At 36.7% G+C, this 21,814-nt stretch overlaps 1 protein-coding gene across 9 annotated transcripts in view; it reads right to left on the reverse strand.

Moving 5' to 3' along the window:
- Nucleotides 1-21,814, reverse strand: part of LOC127421825 (splicing regulator ARVCF-like) — a 275,477-nt gene that overhangs the window by 15,747 nt on the left and 237,916 nt on the right. The window lies entirely within an intron of this gene.

Here is a 21,814-nt window from a genome sequence, read left to right on the forward strand (position 1 = left end):
TGCATGTTTGCTGGTTTGTCACTGCATTAGACAAGATTTGCCATTGCTTGGCCAATCTGCAATTTCTAAATCTGCACCTAACACCTATAATTTAGAGAGGCAAGAGTGGCCTTCAGGATGTGGGCCTGGCTTTGACATGCTCACTATACATTTTTATTTCTGTCTGACTGATGATTTGAGCAAGAAAATGACTGTCCTGTTTTTTTTTTTTTTTGCAGTTTATACACATTCTGAACCTCAATTACCATTTTAGCCCATTTTAAGTCTTTCTCCTCTTGACAGAGTTACTATGCAAAAAGACATCAAAGAACCCTCAGAGAGTGAGTGTACATTACTGTTTATAAGGATTAGCTTAGTATGAAATCTTTTGCTAATGCATGTGTTTACTTCAGTACTGTGTACTATACAGTACTATGCTTTTGTAACACAGAGCTAAATGTCTTTTTAGGAAGCTTACGAACACAGTTGTTCAGATAGAGTGCTGTATTCCCTGTCTGACAATTGCAGCTTCCCTTAATCTTTCTGTCAAAATTGAGCCAACATCGAAACAATGAAATGCTTGCTTCATATTGTGGACGCAGCTTGCTAGTTTAGCTTTAATTCAAACTCAAACTCAGTTTATACACACAGTCAGCAAATTAAAAGGTCATTCGTCTTGTGGGGGAGAATGCTGACAGTTGTATCATGCAAATGGAGATTCCTTTCCATATTACTGACATCTGTGTAAAACCCCACTGCAAAGTTCCTGTCATTTCCTTGACAGCTTTTTGATATTCTGGAGTCTACATTCCCTACTAGTGCAATTCTTGGAGGCTGGATTTGTCTCTGGAGGATCTGCAGTTATGAAACAGCAAATTTTAAGCTGAGATTTGGGATTAGTTGCAAAACATGTTCTTCCCTCAGAAAGAGATCAAAACAGCAGGAGACAAAACATCCATGCTCTACAAATTTCATCAATTACTGCTGGGAACTTTGCTTAACATGCACTTTGAGCAAAGTGAGTACCACATTCCCAGATGACAGAAGATGACATCTTTGATAGCAGGTAGAAGTGCTGTAAAGTTTAAAACAATGAATGAATATTAGATGATGTCACCACTATAAGCACACACGTCAGTCATAAGCAATTCACAAATGAAACACAAAAACCTATACACACCACCCCTGGTGCCTAATTGTATGAATGTAATTAGCAATCCCAAGAGAAAGAAGACAGCATGAACAAGCTTCAGAGAGAGACACGGGGTTCAGAATAGCATATATCCCAATTGCACTATTTCTGCAGTATACAATACATACTGTATAAAGTACATACGGCATACTGTGCACATAAATTAATCTAAATTAATCTAATTAACACATATTTTCTGTATGAATGGTATACCCGAATGTCAGTAATGTAGTAGACCAAATGTACAATATAGAGCCAGAGCACATAGCGCAGAGACTGTATTCCACAATGGAATGCAAAAAACTTTTGCTTGACTCATCATTCGATCAGATTCAGACCAAAGGATAAGACATTTGGAAGATAAATTGCAGATAAAAGTACAATTTAACTATTTTTATTTCTGACATGATAACAGAACGACGCTCTCTGAATTTAACATGCAATGTAATGAGCTCATGTGACAACGATGTAACATACTACTGTTTGAAATGTATATCATCACATAATGTATACCATTACACACTATTAAAAAACAAAAAAACAAACAAAAAAAAAAACATTTATGCAGCACACAATATATACTCTGCTATATGCAATAGGCATAACTATAGGATTCCATTCCAAACATCTTGGGCCATGTCATACATTTTGCACTGGAAACGCAATGATTTAGCCATGTTTAAACCTCTCATTCACACTAGAACAGCATTTTCCTCCACCAAAAATTGAGACTAACAAAAACACTCTCTAGTACCACATACTTTTGGAAAATGATGACATTAGAAAACTGAAAACAGAGTGGCCTTAGAAGTAAGCCACTGGCAAGCAAAGTTAATATGAGTGAGTGACACCAAGTGACAAACATGGCGTAACTCATCAATTAACACAAAATGTGTTCAAATGTATTCCTCATCAGCTGCAATTACAAGTTCAAAAGTTCCAAAAGTATATATAAAAAAACCGACTTCACACACTAACTTCTAGATTCTGTCAAAGTTTCCCTTATATGTTTTCATTATGTCAATAACTTCAGTGAGGACATGTTTAAAAGCCTTCTGAGTTCTCCAGAGCAGCATAAAAAGAGACAATAAATAATGCAAAAACAGCATGTTGCTCAACTTTCAGCAGTTGTTAGAGATATTGTATTTGAGGGAGCTTATTTTAACTGAGAAGACCAATTCAAAGAAGAAATTGTTTTCTAAGAACGGATGGATTCTTTCCTAACTCCCCTGTGGCTTGTCCAGAGGGAAAGCAAGTCATGGCCATTCAAATGCAAGCAGGCCTGAATGAGAGTCTACTTTCAGACAGGAGACTACACTTCTTTTGTGAGCTGAATCCACAAAGTAGCAGGAAGTTCAAATGCCAACTGGCTTAGATAGTTGTTAGGTGTTATTTGCCTTTATACCAAAAGACAGAAGATGGTCACGGCTTACAGACAAAATCACAGCATCTGTGCTCATAAGAATAGCCTGTGGAGACAGGAAGTGGAGTAGTCTGTAGAGAATAGGATACACCAACAAAGCACCTTTCTTTTCATGTTCATGCTGAAGTCTTCACCCCTCCACAGGCCATTGGAACCAGAATGGACAAGCCTGTCGACTTTTTGATTTCCCCTGGAAATGGTTCTTTATAGATTGAGAGCCTCTGGCCAGCTCTTCAATTGCTGTGGTTCATTCCTGAAAGTGGCATCATCATCTTCTCTATGCACTGGCTGGCCAAGCTCCACTGTGACATCCCCAAGTGCCATAGGGCTGCTGAAACCAGTTTGTCACTGCTCACCCGAGGAGGTCTATTTTGTTTTCCACTTGTCCTCAATAGCCCATATTATGCGGATGTCAGTCTTCAAACCTCCCATTCCAAAAAGAGTTTTTCTCTCTGTTCATCAACACATCCCTAACCTTTAATCAACTAATCCCCACATTTATTTGATTTTCTACATTAACAATGTTGAGACTGAGACTCTGTACCAAAACCTAGTGAGCTGCCTACCAAGACAGCATTTTAGGGTATCATACAGTAGGCACGCCCCAATGCAAAAGCAGTTTGAAAAGGTAGGCAGCAACATTATGCTGCCTTCTAAGATACCTAATTTTGGTTGGGAAGTTGCTGCCAATGTAAAGTTTTCCAAAACGGTCACTTGTGAGGTTTCATTTTGGTTAGGACGCAGCCTTAGAAAGCAGCTTCCTATTTATGTAGTAAACAGCAAGGATCTCCAAGTTTTGACACAGAGCTCCTATCTTTCTAAATAAGATTGAGATGTTCGAAGTAAAAGAGTAGAGGTTTTTTTGCTTTCAACTTGTCTCCAATGACCCATATTTATCCATGCTCTCTATCCCTATCCTTCCATCGACAAAACCCCACATTTATATATGGTTTAATATAAATAAAACCGAGACTGCTGTTGTGAACTAGAAGATACTATCCATCCCAGGGAAGGCTTGCCCAGTAATGGACAGGGATAATGCATTGCACATAACTTTTCAAGATTCCTTTGGGTTTTAATCTCTATGGACCTCTGGGAGAAGAAGGATGTTTATTTGAAACACTGAGCTTGCCAAGAATAAATTCTCAGCAGCTGTGATCTGAACCTTTTGAGTGATTATCTATTAAAGAACTGTTAAAAATACATGGTGGAGAGAATGGATGAATGACATTGTAGGAATCCATGTTTATATCTGCAGAAGGTGGTAGAACGTTCACTGGCATGACTTGAAAATCAGACCCAGATTTCGGTGGGAAAGAAAAGACCAACTTAACATATGAAAAAGATATCCTTAATCTTATATTTTTCTGTGGTCATTTAATAAATAACCTGACAAGTTGAATTTGTCAAAACCATGATCAAATATCCATGAATCTCACAGCTAAACTGTTATCATAATAAAAGTATCTGCAAAACTAATACAGATTCATTGAGCTATTGGTGTGAGCGAGGGGAAAATGAAATGTGTTACTGAATAACAAAAGATCTAGAGGTCAAGATTAAGTCCAGACTTAACCCTGCATCCTCTCGAAACAATACTACAAGTAGGACTGCCCAGATGTCCCCAAAAGGATTGTAAAACCCTGAAATCTCTGACATTGTAAGGATCACTCAATGGTCCCCATCAGGAAAACAGCTATATACACATACAAAATAATGTCTTAATGACAATGTAAAAATGAAAAAAAAGAAGAAAAAAAAAAGGGGTTAGGTTTAGGGGTCAGTGACAGAAAATATCATTATAATAACAGAAGCAAATGAAAAGTCCCTACCATGATAGCAAAACAAACATGTTTGCGTGTGTGATTGAGTGTGTATTGCAGGGGTGGGCGGTGACGATGAAAATAAGCAGTTTTGTGAATAAATTTGAATAGAAGAGCTAGAGTAGGCTGCAGATGAGACGACCAACCGCAAGTACTTCAAACCAGCAATCGCCTCAATCACCCAAGCAACCAACCGTCCATCCATACAAACAGAGCTGTTCATTAAATGATTAGTTCACCCAAAAATAAAAATTCAGTCATTGTTTACTCAGTCCTGAGTTGTTACAACCCTATATGACTTTCTTTCTTTTTCTTAAAGAACCCATATTATGCTCATTTACATGTTCATAATTTTATTTTGGGGGTCTACTAGAACAGGTTTACATGCTTTAATGTTCAAAAAATATTATTTTTCTCATACTGTACATTGCTGCAGCACCTGTCTGAAATGCTCTGTTTTAGCTCCTGTCTCTTTAAAGCCCCCCTTTCCGAAAAACCCAGTATGCTCTGATTGGTCAGCTGGCCCAGTCTGTTGTGATTGGTCAACTGCTTAGAGTGTTTTTTGGAAATGTAACGCCCCTTACCATAACTGAGTTTCAGCTCCAGAGCCTTATGAGCAGCTGTAAACACTATTGTAACTACGGTAACAATGGTGTCGGTTTTGCCCTTAAGTGGGCATTATGCAAATGTATTACATAGTGACATAGCTAAGCCACAGAAGTAATGGCTGGACTGCAAACCAGGTGTTTCAGACAGTTCAGGAGCAGTGTTTTCTGTGGGAGAGAGTAACTCCCTTTGGCGTGTACCTTGTGCTTTGTAACTTTGCAGACCCTTTACGTACACAAACAGCTATATTACACACTAAAGTAAAGGTAAAATCCCAAAAAGCATAATATGGCCTCTTTAACACAAAGGGGTAAATTTGGAGAAAAAAAATTTGCTCAGTGATGTCATACAATGGCAGTTTATGGTGACCCCTTCTTCAAGCTTTAAAAGAATGCAAAAGTAGAATTCTGAGGTCTAATAAATTATTCCACGAGACTCATGACTGTTATTAAAGCATACGATATGGTTTGGTGAGAAACTGAAATCTAATGTATTATTTAGTTAAAATCTTTACTGACCGTTGATCTCCTGTGCGCGTTCATGATAGGGCACGAGAGCAACCGTTCATGCAGCCCCCTCGCGATATTGGGGCATTCAAGTGAAATTTCGTTTTGTTTATCTAAAAACATGTCCTCCACAGCGATAGTGACAACAGAACACAACACAGCTGTGCACAAAACATAGAACAGAACTCACTAAGCATGTCTGAAGAGTTTGTAATCGAAGAATTAATGCATTTCTATTCCCGGCCTTATTTTAGTACTCAAACAGAAACAGAGGAGGCTACAGGCAGCCACAGTCACACCATGTCCTAACCTGACAGAAAACGACACATGAAAAGGTATATTTTCTATGGTAATCAGAGTTTTTGTGCTAACCAGCAGTGATGAGCGATGGTACATTCTATTTTTCAATTTTCGCATCACATGGGTAACTCTGTCCACTGTGAACTAGCACCGGTATCGTACACTTTCATAACAATCATGAGTCTCATGGAATCATTTATTAGACTTCTGAATTCTACTTTTGCATTCTTTTGAAGCTTGAAGAGGTGGTCATAAACTGCTATTGTATGACATCACAAAGCACAAAAAGTGAACTATCCCTTTAACAAACTTAAAAGAAAGAGTTAGAGAGCAACATTATGCAACTTTCAAAGATCCCATGTTTCGGTCAGCATCACATGTACTGTATTCCTCATGGAGAAGGCAATCCAAGAATGCATTGCTATTAGCGCTGAGGAAAAAAAAAAATGGTACAAAATGACAGATTCAAAGTAAAGCTGGCTATACGGTAAACATAAAATTTTTATTCAACACTACAAATTACCAATAACTGATTGACTATTTGACCCAGTACTTGTGTGTTCTATGTATTTCTTTTTACTTTTAACTACTGAAATCAATTGAATCCTGTGCACTTCACATACTACTCCAAGACTTTCACCCACTATTGCACTTGTGTATATGGTTGTGTGACAATAAAAGTGATTTGATTACTGTAAGGAACACTATTTGTGTGGCATACTGCCACAGTTGCTGTGTGAGGTTTTGCCCATGTAGAGGCATTCAATTTTCATCACTTATGACTGAGGTTCCATTTCAGTTAGGATGCTGCCTTATAAAGCAGCTGCCTATGGCATTAAGACAGCTCACTAGGTTTTGGAACTGAGTTTCTTTGTCTTTCTAGGCAAGATTGAAAGGCTAAAAAAAAAAAAAAAAAGATGTGAGGGCTGTGACAAAGCATCTGCCACTGGATGAGCACAGTGCACAAATACAACCTCTTATGTGAAATAAGTTGTCCAGGCTTTGTAAGTCATGAATCTTCAATGCCATCTTACCTTTTTAAAAAAAGGTTGTTATTGAGCTCGCCTTGAGCTCTGCCTCATTTCACTCTCACACACAGACACAAGTGGCGGCTTGTGCGATGCATTAAAAATTATGGGAGTTAGAAACGGCATGCAAAAGCACTTAACATGAGGGCAATGCGCTGCAGACGCACATAGCACAGGTGTCATGATCTCACTATAATTCAAATGGTTATATATATAAATTGCCATGGTGAATACCAGGCGGATAAATCTGACAGAGATTAAATAGGATGGAGGCGGTATATTACGAACTGATTACATATCAGAAAGCAAAAGAAAGAAACCGAGAGTAAGACATGCCTACAGGCCAAAAGCACATGGCAACTTTAGAATTCGATAAAATACATATCTGTTTCTGAATTATCCACTGAAAATATGTTGATTTTATATTGTCTATCTGGTCTGACAGCTATCTCCCACATTACTGAAATAAACATGGAGTTTCAATCACTGGGTTCAACATGAAGGATCTTGTTCTGCTTTATTTGCTCTGCCAACATTTTTACTGGCTCTACCACAAATATAAAAAATAGCTATTTTAAGCAACATATGTTTAGTTATCATGCAAAAAGGTTATATTTTTCATTTAAAGTAAAAACAAAACAAAACAAGCTTTAATGTAACTCTATGACAGCTATAAATTCACAAACAAATTTGTGCTGGAAAAACCATACAGCATACGGCGTGAAACATGACTGATTTGTTTATAATATTCAACCCATTCTAACTAATGCTTCCAAACTATCACAAGTCATTCATGTTCAATTCATCACATAAATCAAAATGTTTGGTTGTTGTATGTTAAGGCATAAAAACACATGTACATGATCATTGTAAGAATGCAAGTAGTGACAACATCTAATGGAACAAGTGACACTTCCAAACTAGCCGAAGGCCATCGGGCTGCCATTATTGTAGAACCTTGAATAGTACAAAACCAAAACCGAACATTTTGTTAGAACATTGGGAATTGCTTCTGTCAGTCATTGATGCGGTGTTTGCATACACACATATGGTTTAATATTGTGTGTATGCACAGCAACTCCATTCTTCCAATTTCCTCTCACTCTCTATTTCTTGTTTACAATCATCATCCCCAACCTTCATCCGTTTCTCTGTTTTTCCCTCTCCTTCAGACTCTCTCTGTCTCTCTGGCTGACACGCTCTCTCTCTCTCTTCTAGCTGCACAGTGTCTTTGTTAGGCTTGTTTGAGTCATTTCTGGGAAGCTGGAAGCAGATGATATGTCTGATCTGCTTTGCTTGAAGAAGGATGTGCCTTTGCAGGCTTAATGTCATATCCCATTCTTCACGACCCACCTTCCTGTCGTCTCATGCTCCGGCACATGCTAAATAATCATACGCTCTCTCTCCCTCAGCTGCACCACATCTTTGTTTTTCTCCCTGGGTCTTCATGTAACATTCACAACCCTCTGATGTCCCATTCTTCATTGGCACAAAAAACCTGTCCAGTCTGTGCCATAAATTATAATCTTTTTAAAAATGTTTTACCACACTGTAAAAATGTTTACGATTTTAATATAATAAAAAAAATGCTACTTTAAAAACCTATTAGCCTAATTGGCAAACTGTACGTTACCTGACCATTTACAGTGATTTTTTTTTATTTCTTAATTTTAATTAAAAAAAACAAATAAAAAAAAATTAGATTTAGACAAAACATGAAATTTGACTGTAAAATACAATATTTTGGGAATTAAAAAGTATGAATTATCATTTAATCTATATTATATTCAACAAGACAATACATTTGCTTTTACAGTCAAATATTGTTCAAATTATGTTATCTGTAAGTAGTCAATCGATTCAATTTTTTAATCTAATTAATTACATGACATGCTGATTAATTAATCTAATCGCATAGGCTTCATCATTATTTGACGAGAAAGGCCCCCAAATAATGATAATTCATATGATTAATGCATAATTATTCAAATATTTATACAAATAATATGTAGGGCTTGTAATAACTACAGTATATAATATGGATGGAAATTCAGTTTGAAATAAATTGCATTATTGTGGCAGATGAATAAAACATTGATTAGACAATACAAAAAGTAGCTTAAGAACACAGTATATTGTTTGTTTTATTCTCATATCATTGAACAAGCCAACAGTTGACAGCAATCTGTTTTGCACTGAGTTCGTCAATGTGTCCAGTTCTCACAGTCAGGCCCGTAGCAAGGTAATCTGGGCCCCCTGACTGTATATTGCTCTGGGCCCCTTTCCTATTAAAACATACAGTTTAGAATTTGTTGTGGGGCCCCCTGGACCTTTGGGCCCCTAGAATCATTACCACCTTTCACTCCACTAGCTACGGCCCTGCTCACAGTAGGCGTTCTTGCGTTACGTCTATACTATTTTTTATTGTCGCTCTATGTACGTGTGTGTCTCAGACGGACGCATTTGGAACGTCTCACTGGTATTCTGCATCATAAACACCGCATTTTTAGGACGTTTTGTCAAGTTAAAAGTAGTGGAAACTTTGAAAATTGCGTCTCAAGATTCCTGTATTCTGTTGTGCTTTGCCCACCTGTTGTGTTTCCACTGTGAGCGGTTCTCATTCTGTGGCTGTGCTGCTTGTGACGTTTTTTTAGAGGCGTGCTGCCATCTATTGACGCGACTCATAAAAACAGATGTAGCCGACTTCAAGCTTAAAGTTCCACTCAGCAGGGGTGTAAAAAGTTCTCAGAAATTATACTTAAGTGAATGTATGGATACTGAGTGAAACTTTTACACAATTATTTACACAAGTATTTAGCTAAAAACATACTTGAGTGAAAGTAAAAAAGTATTCACCTTAAATTGTACGTAAGTATTAAAAAAGTAAAAAGTAACTTTTTTTCCAAGATAGAATGAAATCAAGAGAGGAGATTGTGTGAGAGAAGATGTTGTTAAATTTGATTGGTTTAAATCGCCTTTTTACTGTCTCTGACATATTTTCCCCCCCAATGGCATTCGCAATGTGGTCATAGAATCATGTTAAAATAACTACATTTTTACAAAATGATTTTTATGTGGACTGTTGTACATAACATGCTAAAACAACAATGACTTTTATCCCCTTTCAATCAAATTGGCAGATTATCAGTTAATAAACACTTACTTTTCACTCGATTCCTCTCACAATGCTGTCTTATGACATCTAAACACATTTACTATAGCGCATGACTCATTTTAACGTTTGCATTACATAACTAACTACATTTACAAGCTTGTTTAAGTGTGATCAAATTGCGCGGTAGCTCAACTGATACTGTTACAAAGGACTGAGATATGATTCTTGAGTCAACACATGAGCTGGAAGTGTCATAGAAGCACCACAAAATGATGTGGTTGCTTCAGAAATTGTGTTTTTCATCTCACATTTGCTTTTTCTGACACTATCGGTTAGGTTTAAGGTTTTGGGTATGGAGGTAGGTAGGTTTTGTTGATTTAAATCTCGATAGAACATTAACCTTTAAAACCTCATCTGTTTGGGAGAACATTTAACTCACTTTTAGCTCCACACAGTGGACATTTCTCTTTGGAGACTTGTAATGAACCACATCATTTTATTTTGCAAAAACATTGCCACAGTCACACAAAGACCACCCAGCCCCTTGAGACAAAATAATTCAAAATAAGCTTTGAAGAAAGTTAGTAATGTTGTTGGTCATGTGAATTGTTTTCTGAGGTTTGCTACCAAACCTTGCTGTTGAGCAGATGGATGAATTCACTAAAATTCATATTTACTCAGATTCCATTATTTTATTATCATTATTATTCTCATTGCTGGTTTTATAGTTAATATTATAATTAATAGTTGCCTATCAACAACAACAATAATAGTTCAGTAAATAAGGAGTAGAAGTTCATAGATATGATTTAAATATGAAGGCAAGTGTAGAAATAAATGACATGTACACATTTAATTGCAAAAGCCTTTTGCTTATTTATATATATATATATATATATATATATATATATAAAACATTTTTTTTTTTCAACGTGAATGATTATTTTTGACTTCATAACTGTCCAACCTGTAGGAGTAGCAGGTGTTAAATAAAACTGTCAAGTCTTTCTCACTTGATGCTCATAGTTTTGAATGAATACATCACATTCAGTCAGGTAGTCACATATGGTCTAGTTGCACAAATATTTCAACGTGTCCGAAGCTCAAATCAGATCCACCTCCGCAGATAGTCAGAACTCCACACAGCTGCCGTGCGACACTCCATTTGAAATGACTGACCTCTGGTCTGTCATCTGTCATTTATTTGGATGCAGTGAAAAGGCGGCTTCAGTCAAGTAAGATGAAAGAAAATTACCAACAAAAATGTAATGAGTACTTTTCAAGTTAGGAGTAAGGAGTAAAAAGTACTATTTTTTCTTTGGAAATGTAATTAAGTAAAGTACAATTATTCCGTTTAAATTACACTCAAGTACAAATCCCCCAAAAAACAATACTTAAGTATAATACTTAAGTATTTTTACTCAATTACTTTACACCTCTGGCACTCAGTAAGTTTTTGTTCACGTCTTGGACTTACACTGACACCTAGCCACGTGGATGCAGCATTATTCTCATTATTCATATAACTCAATAGTTTTCAGTTACAGATGCTATTGCAGATATTCATTATTCACAGTCAGCCAGGATTAATTAAATCACTGAGTGAAAGTGTCCAATAACAGGACGTTTTTCTGAGATTAAGCTAGTAGTATTCGGCTGGTCATGTGTTTTTAACATAGCAGCTCCCATGAGGGGACCCTCTCCATGTAGAATAAAACAGCTTTAATAAGGTTTCTGATATGATTGAAGTCTTCATCTCATGTGAGTACTCATGATTGGTTTCAAAATTACAATTCATTTCTTTAGAAGTAGTTTTTTTAAATGAGGAAAAAATAACTCGGTGCACCTTTAAATACTGTAGAGCTGTTCAGGTTGTAGTCCACAAACCCAGAAGAGAATTCACTATGGGTTCCCTCGGGATTTTCCTATAGGTTTTTATAATAAGGGCTTTCAAGTTATGATTAAAATTGAATGTCTGTGGTAAACACTACTTGACAATTCGTGGACATTTGCTCTACAACATAAATTACACACTTTCTTACACAAGACGTGATTTTTGTAGCAGTATTGAATTACATACTTTTTAAAAATCACACGGCGGCTTCAAAATGTATGTTTGAGGTATGAAAGTGTGTAATTTATGTTGTAGAACAAAACGCCCACGAATTGTCAAGTAATGTTTATCACAGACCTTATTTTACTCATAGGTTGAAAAACCCCATTATAAAAACCCATAGGAAACTTTTGAGGGAACCCATGGCGAATTAAACTTCCGGGTTCACCTACATATTCAAGTCATGACTGAACAGCTCTATTGCTCATATGGTTAGTACTTTCATTAAGTTTTTTACTTTTATTATGAATTTATGTATGCGCCAGTGGGCATAATTAATTGCGTTTTTTTAAACGTGTTGTTTTTTATATAATTAAAAATCGCACTAAATCAACGTATTAAATCAACAGCCCTATTTGTAAGTAAAAAAATACAAAATAAAATACACAATAAAACTAATTATTATAATAAAAATTATAATCAACGCCATATTAAACAGATGTTCTCAGAAGTCCCTGTGTGACGCATAACAATTAATTACATTTTATATAAACAGTTAAATAATGTGGGTAACACTGTCTAAATGTTTATTAACCATTGTTCATAAAAAAGGCTCATTTTGAAATACTTTGATTCATCATGTGTCCCTAGTTTACAACTTGCCTTATTATAGTGATTACCAGAATTATTAGTTATAAGGTACAAGACAGATTTTTGTCTTTCAAGTGGGTTGGTTTATTAACATTGTATCAGTTAATGAAACACACGGTTATGAACTTTAAAAACATACAGGTACCAAAATGCTATCCTGTAATGCCTGACAAGCCTCGTCACCATATATAATAAAGCACATTTATGGTAACCACAGCTGCCAGATTTTTACTGAAAATTTCAAAGGATGCAATAAAGTCTTCCTCTCTCGCTCTTGCATTTTGCAAATGACAGTTTTCAATGTAAAACGTTAATTTATAAAATAGCATGTTTGCGAAACAGGAAACAATAAACTCTGCCAGCTCTTTGTGTAGACGCCACTGACAGCTTTCCTATTAATCTGTGCCTAATTGCATTCAAGTATATGTGTGTGTGTGTGTGTCTGTGTACAGCATCTCTCTGAGACACAGAAACATCCTCTTCTGGCTGAAAAGCAGCACACAAAGGCTCCAGTGGGAGGGTAAATCTCTCTCCCTATTCCATCCTGTAGTTTAATTTAGCCCTTTAATTATTGCTTAAGCTATTAGGCCAGTGAAGAATGAGTTGCTGTATCATGTACATATGGTCAATAATGATACACTCAAATAAATGCACAAGCCCTCTTCTATTCAGCCACGCTCTACAGAACAATAACTGCACAGCAACACTAATAAACAACTGTTATTAATAAGCACTTGTTAAATAATTATTATTAATTAACAGAGTTAGGTACGGCCCTCTAATCTGATTGGACAAGTGGCATTGCAAGAGTGCTGATATTTAGATTACTTGTATCACTCCACTTGTTTGCTTGTAGCCTTCCTGCAGTGATCCTGCTTTGGCATTGTTTGGAAATGTTTTCATTAGTGAAGAAAAAATAGACAAAATAACTAGCTATACAGTGTGTAAAATGCAAGTTACTCCATATTAACTTCTTGCTTACACTATAGTGTATAAAAGCAATATCACACAAGCAAGCTGTTATAATGTATATCAGCATGGCTGTGTTTCAGCTTTCAGAGCTTTCAAGGTTTTACAGTGGATGAAGTCTACTTAAACAGGCACATTTTCAAATGCAGTGTATCTGCAGCCCATCACGTACCCAATTAGACACTGTCTGCCAGACTTGTTTTCACAAACAATAACATATGCGTTATGATGCATATCATTTATTACATCCATCACTAAGCTTCCTGTGGCCTTCTGACATCACACACTATTTGCAAGCTCCTTTATAAGATAGATGAGAGTAAGCATTTCAGACTGGTCTGGGATCAGATCGCTTTCCCAGTCTAGTGAAATCCAAACTCCTTCATTCACATGAATATTGACCCAGAACTCATATCACTGGCCCAGGCTCATGATGGTTGTGTCTAAAATGTTCAGCTTTAAAATCAATGCCACCATCTTGGGCTGCACTACCAAGTACAGATTAATTAAACTTATCCCAGCTTGCACATACTTTTATACAACTTGTTTCTGATAAAACACATTTCATAACTTTCCGGTCCAAAAAACCTGAACCAAGATCAGCACTTCTAATAAGATCTTCACTGTAGCAAATTTATATGTAAATAATTAATTAATTCGTTTACGAATCTTGGCTGCATTTGACCCCCATTATATGAAGCGAATTTGGTAGTATAAATGTACACGGGATGAGTTAAAGTGCCAGCGTACCTCCACCATTATATGTAGGGAAACAGTATGTGTGAGCTAGGAATTAAATTAAACTGTCCTTATTCTACATTATTTTGTAAGGAAATTTATAATGGAATTAGTCGCGTTCGACAACCATTATAAATTAGATAAATGACAATTAACTAGATTATTTGTCTGAATAAAATTCTCCACCATCAAATTCGTAATACAACGTCTCATTGTATCCGCTCACAATTTCTATTGTAAGGAATTAGCTTTAATAAGGGAATTATGATTAATTCTCTTATTGGAGTAATATTATGCTCATGGCTTATTGAAAATAATATTACACATATTTAGGTACAGCTTTGAAGCGAAATCTTTTAAAAACAGGGATGAGATTATTTATCAAAATATACCACAGTCAAATTATCTTTAAAATGGAAATATAAATAATTAATCATAACTTTATTTATATTTGGATCAGTTAATAGAATTAACTTGATGTATCTGAATTAACATTATAATCAATTAATCTGTTTGTCCAGCGAACACTCAGTATTGATCATCTATTAACTCTCAGAAAGGATATTTTTCGTGGCCAGAGAAAAATAACTCATTACTTAGCATGTAGCTGTGATCAAATTGTTAAATTGATGTTGATTTACAAGCAGACCAGAATCAACTCGCAAGAATGTACACAAAAGCTTTATTTAACTAAATCACGAACACATAACTAATCTAAACAAACACATACACACAAATCACGCATACATGGGAAATGGAAAAGTGAAAGTGAATGAAACCGGAACAGAACAGGGGAATGAAGCTATGAAAAGAGTCATTTAACCATCTGAAAGAACCATCAGTTTCTTACTTAAAAGCACCTTTGTTAACAAATGGGTTCACAGCTCATACTAAACCTCTGTTTAGTTCGTTAATTGTACAATACTTGCAATGCCTTGGCTGTTGAGACATGCCCGGATGCAGTCTCAGGAGAAAGTCTTGATGGTTCCTTGAGTCAATGGTGTTGAAGTTGCATTCAATTTCTTCCGCGTTTAATGAAGAAATGATGATGAACTTGCGGTGTTAGTTTGACTCTGTTATGGTCAAGGAAGTTACACATGGCTTGATGTGTTTGAGGCCTGCCGGCCCGCAACCTCGCGGTCAGACCGGGTGTTTCCGGTCCCACACGAGCAGCAACCATGAGCAGCAGGGAGAAAGAGATGAGTGAAGAGAGAGAGAGGTCACTCCGACAGTGCCCTTTAACTCCTGAGGGAGGTCACTCCTCTCGAGTTTGGCTTGACCAATGAGAAATGTGCAATTTTCCAGTGGGAAAGTTCCTTTGTTTGAAAGCTGACTCATTTGCATCATTGGAGTAAGCTAGCAGTTTGTGCCCCTTTATGCTCTGATTAATATAACAAGCATACAATGCATGCTAAAAGGGGGTGCTATACTCCAATGTTTAGGGCATCACACAAGGATTAATTTGATAGGAAGCATGATCCCAATAATTTTACATTACCTAGTGGTTCTGTCATAAAGCATGCACAAAACGGTATACAGTACAAAAGACACTATATGAGATAGTAATGATCATACACACAATGTCCTAAGGATATGCATGTGCATTTATAGAACAGTTTGTCTATAAATTAATGAAGAAAAGTCTGTTTTATGGGCTTTATGTGTCTTTCCTATGGGGGAATGGAGTGAGTTACTTCTTCCCACATTCCTTTGCTTTGCATGTGGCTACCTTCCCCCACCTGGAATGTCTCTGAGGTCAACTAGTTGCTGGACTAGTGTCAGCAAAGGGGGAGTAAAAGCTCATGATTAGTGGGAAAGCTGACATCTCTGAGTCTGCTTGGGCCTACTTGGACCTTTGCTTGTTACTGTCTTGAGAAGTCTGTTGGATTATTTATTCAGACAATTGTGTGTCTGATTGGTCCAGATGCTACATCATCTTCTCATGGCTCTAGCTGTGCTACAGTGTCTCATAATGCCTCTCAGCATCAAACCACACAAAAGCTGCTCTTTTGTTGATTATAAGAGGTAGTGTTTGTTGTGCTACAATAGAATCAATATTGTCAGCAGTGTGTGTGACAATGATCGGCAGATGACAGCGTGGCACTGCCAGTCTTCTTTCACAGACTGGCACCTCCATTGGAAGCATCACTGTCTCTGGCGTACAGCCATAAAATTCTCATTTTATTATCACCACAAACACAGACCAACACAGGACAGCTGGCAGGAAGACTGCATGAATCTTTGTCAACGTGTTGATATCTTTGGGAGGAAATAGGTTACTGTTAAACCATATCGAGACAACCTAAAGTGTACTAATGCAAGCCATTTGTGTGTATATCTCCAAGCAGTCTAGGATGATGAGATGGCTACAGCCATCTTCGTGTGATATGTGGTTTCACTCTCAAGGGTGTGTGATTTCTAACATGAGGGATTAAAGAAGTAATGGAGAGACTGCATGTAGGGAGGATGGAGGATGACAGAGTGCTGTTTGTGTGACTATCTGGGTGCTACATTCCACATGGGCGCTGCACCATGCGTCATTCACCCTGTCGTCTTATTCTGGGATTTTCCATCCCACTTCTAATTCTCTGTTCTATTTTAAAATGCCTCCGAACTACGCAAACTAACTCAATAAATCCATTTCAAAGTAAAGTTTTAGTTATACTTTGGTGTCCAATTAATTTTGTTCTTCGTGTTTTTGTTTAAAAGTGGTGGCAACGTTGGCCTGTCCCACCTCAGAGGTCTTGACCTCAACTGTGTCCAACAATTAAAACCGTTAAACAATGTCATCATTTTGCAGGACTGGGTATCGCCAACCAACTTTAGGAGACGTATTGTGACTTATGTCATGGTTCAATACATTGCGTTTCATAATGATATTATAATTGGATTTATATAGAAACTGTGCCAAATGTGTGAGAGAAAAAAAGTGAATCAAGCAGGTTTAGTTTCAATCTATCTCTAGCCTCAAAGGAGCAGCTTTGACTGCACTGAGGAACAGTAGTCTCAGAGTTTGCACTTATTTGGATGACCTACTTCTTTATTATTGAACTGTTTGACATGATATGAGTACACAAATAAAAATACCGATACAGGGATCCAAAGCATGTGAGAAAAAGTATTGCAATATATCTATCTATATGTGATTGCCAAAATGGCAAACTTAATTTAAAACTAATTAAAAAAAAGAGTGCTCAGTCGATTAAAGGTTTTAATCATGATTAATCGCATAATTTTATATAGTTAATCGTGATTAATCGCAGATTTTGAAAGTGCTGAAATTTGACTTTTAAAATAATTCTTTTCCTGTCAAAATGCATTTATTTCCTTCTTAGGAAAGAAAAATAAACAATATATAACAATATAATGCTTTATTAAAATTTTCCAAACAAAACCATCCACAGTATAAAGACAGAAATGTGTTAATAGCGATTAAGAAAAATGACCGCATGGGTTAACATGTTAAAACTATATATAACCACTTATATATTTAGTTTTACCAACATTTTCTGAAGGCTAAGCATCTCCTTTCACTGATTTGTTCCAGGTGCCATTTCATACCCTATTCGTGGAACGCACCATTTGAGGTTTAGAAGTTGTGAGAAAGTGTGTTTTATTTTAAATCCACAGAGATGTCTCACAGCATGTGGGAGAGAGACAGTGTTGACAGAAAGCGGGCCATATGAGGCATGTCAGTGTAAATGTGAAATGTACAGCTCTGATAAACAGGGATGACGGTAAAGAGTTTGAGTTCATTAACAAAACATATCAGGGAAAATGCCGTTTTAGAGCAGAGGACTTAATCCCCGCAGAGACCGTTTCCATTACACTACTAATGGTGGACTCGAACGGATAACACAAATGGATCTCTCAAGTGTAGATTGCTGTAAAACACCCCAATTACGAATGTTGTTCCTGTTGTTAAGAAGCTTTCTAAATGAATTGAAGGGTTTGCAAACAATGGGAAGATTCCCTTAATAAGTAAGCCATCTCATTTGTATCACTCAGCTCTGTTTGAAGGATATGTAAATCTCCATACCAGGCAAGCTGTCAACAGGCAACACAGGCAAATTAAATGAGATATGGAGCAATGCAAAGAAAGGCAAACATCTCTTCAGGAGAACACTAAGAAAACATATTATCTGTCTGAATCAGAGTGATATTATCTTGGGAGAACTTGTCCAGTGTACAAATAAGCAAATGTACTTTGTGATGATGACTAAGTAGAAAATGATTCATTTCTGTCATTAAAATGTTCTAGAACAGGGGGATCCAGTGCAGTTGTTGCCGCAGTCTTATCAACAATTTAACAGACTGCCACTAAGTCTTTCCAAAAGGTTTCCGCAGAAGAATATTAAGGATTATATTCAAACGGCTTCAGGAGTAAGGCAATAAATAGCTTTTAAAATTAAAATGTTGTCCTGTGTTCTGCACAACTGCTATTGAAATGAATGGGAATACTAATGGTTAACTTTCTTCAGGTGTAAATACCTTCTTGGTTTGCATAATGAATTGAGAAATACAAAGAGAACTAATGGCATATCTTTGTTAGCTCCAGAAATTTGAATAATGCGGTAAGATGCCTTCAAATGCTCCATAGCTTGTAGTTTTTAACAGTTCCTCTCTGAGGCATTGAAACCAAATTCTAGAGGCATAAAATGCAATAAACATGCTCAGTGAATAAACAATGGCTACATGTCACAGCTTCAGCTAAACACCCCAAATCCCTCTAAGCTCTGCTGTCACTGCTGCATCTAAACCACATGTTTGATGATCAAAGAATGATCACTCAGAATGAGGCTCAGAATGGATGATGTTCCAGTGCACTGTAAACTCAGTTGCCCATGGTCTTTTCATTGAATATTAATCTTAAGGGTGCCGATCCCATCTGACATCAGATCGCAATTGCAATTCATCTGATCACATGCCTTTTCTCAGCCCTAATAGCATGCTTGTAGACAAAGGTGAATCTAGGCAGAAAGATAGCTCACTCGGTTTATGTACTGTACCTTTCTGTCTTTAAATTATAAAAATACTCTTACATAGTATATCTCTATCAGAATAATTTTTACAGAATATAGGGAGTTAGAAATAAAGTCACACACAGCGTACAGGAACTTCAGTGAAACTTTTGTTAAAAAAAAAGGCTTTTAACACTTCACTTAGCATTCATAAAGGATGCATCAGAGATGACAGGACATAATTAGCACCTCAAAAAGTAAAACAAGTGTGAAGTGGATGAAGAGTGGGGAATTTTTCATGTGAGTCGTATCATAACTGTTATTATTATAAGTGGTGGTGCAATCCAGAGCGAAAAATTTGAATTATCATGTTTGAAGCTCAACTGCTTGCATTGACTTCAGTCAGATAAACCCACTGCAATTAATTGTAATCTAGCTCAATAACATCTCTTTTCGCATGATAACGTGGCTAACTGAAGAGAGACAGGAAATGGTATTGACTTTGAGCTGCCATGATACCTTTATGAAACTGAGAATGAGTGTGTACTGTAAAGCACTAGACCAGCATTTATTATTTACTCAGAATTCTTGTGATTTTCACCAGAAAGCAGAAATAAGTCGGCAGATTCTGACCACATCCACTCTAATAAAACACAGATTGTGCTACGCTTACACATCTCATCCACACTGGAATGCCGTTTTCCTCAACCGAAAACAAAGACTTTTGAAAACTCTCTAGTACCCTGTACTTTGGAAAACTATAAAAATAAGATACCAAAAAAGTATTAGTGTGGTCGTAGCCTCCGTCTAGGCCTACCTATGAGCCAGTTTTTTTCTCTGGTGAGTATTTTACAAACAAAAAAGCTTTAGTCATTTTTGTGCCCCTGTTAAGTAAGCTTCCCGCTGATTTCTCCAAACCACTCACTGGCTCCCTACAAAAGCTTCTTGACCGAATTTGATTTCACTGTATTCTTCCTTTTCATTTACCTTCATCTTGCATGAATTATGGTGGTCCTCGAATGAAGGGGAGATCAGTAAACAGTATTTCTCTTCTTTAATGAGATGTTTTCACAAGCAAATATCTCTCACAAACTAACTTGTAGGAGAAAATCAGGTCATTTTATAATGATACATTTTCCCTCCATCTTTGTGGCTCATCTACAGTAATACATAAAAATGAGGCTCAATAAAACCTTTTTCCTATCTCATTAAGTGGAGCTCTAAGGTAAAATGATCCTAGAAATGTGTCTTGCAGTAGGAGAGAGGTACTGAGTTGGCTCACAGATGGCTGTTCTCTTGGGGGGCCTCCACAAAGGATTAGTTCTTCTGTTATATATGTGTTACTTCTTTCTTTAATGGTCTATGTACACATACGTCAAAAATGTGTTTGTTACCACAGCTTGCTGTTTATTCATCGCCTTGCACCATAAGAGTCACGTTTTTAAGACAGTGTCCTTTAAAACTGTTAAAAATGCATAGAGATGCCCTGTCTAGCTGTTTTTAATGCAAAAATGTGCCAAAGTTTGGCTATTTAGCTTCAACAGTTCTGGACAAATCTTTTGCTGGTAATTGCCTGACAGTTGTTCTGCTGGCACATGTAGCCCCAAAAGTGCTCATGGGCACCAAATTTCATTATATATATATATATATATATATATATATATATATATATATATATATGTGGCAGCGGGGGCGTGGTCAAGCATCTCTCTGGAGAGAGAAAGCGGTAAGGGTGCTTACACCTGAGCTAAATTATGTCTAACACCTGTCTCTAATTTCATTGAGCACGGGGAGAGCGGCATAAATAGAGCGACACAACACTCAGTCGAGAGAGAGACTGGATACGACAGAGCCGAGCCAGAGCAAGGATTTTTCTAGTAGTGAAAGTTTATTTATGAAAGCAGTGTGTGTTAGTGTCAGTTTAGTGTGTAAAGGTAAACTGTAAAGTGGTGTCGCCAAGAGGGGAAAATAAAGCCTCACCTTAAGAAGGAAAAACTGCTCCTCGCCTCATCTTTTACAATATATTACTCATAATTATTTAAATATAACTATTCACTATAAACTGAATTATTGTTATTTGCAAATATTCATATATTCGATTAATTGCGATTAATTTGATTAATTAATCAGCGTACAGTGGAATTAATTTGATTAAAAATTTTAATCAATTGACAGCCCTAATTCTGATTAAATAAGAATGTTTAAGCAACATACAAATCAGCAAAATTCACTTATATTAGTAGATATGTTACCAGTGACCGATTTTTTGGAGAGCTCTTAAAAAAGTGAAAATAGAGCGATTGTTTTTCCTTGTCTGGTGCAAGGAGTTCGTATAGAGTAATTAGCCACATGGCATGTATGGCTAAGATGACTGGTTACAAATATGTCCACGAAATTTGGTGCCCATGAGCACTTTTGGGGCTACATGTGCCAGCAGAACAACTGTCAGGCAATTACCAGCAAAAGATTT

The sequence above is a fragment of the Myxocyprinus asiaticus genome, chromosome 3 (assembly GCF_019703515.2).
Source record: "Myxocyprinus asiaticus isolate MX2 ecotype Aquarium Trade chromosome 3, UBuf_Myxa_2, whole genome shotgun sequence".
NCBI lineage: Eukaryota > Metazoa > Chordata > Actinopteri > Cypriniformes > Catostomidae > Myxocyprinus > Myxocyprinus asiaticus.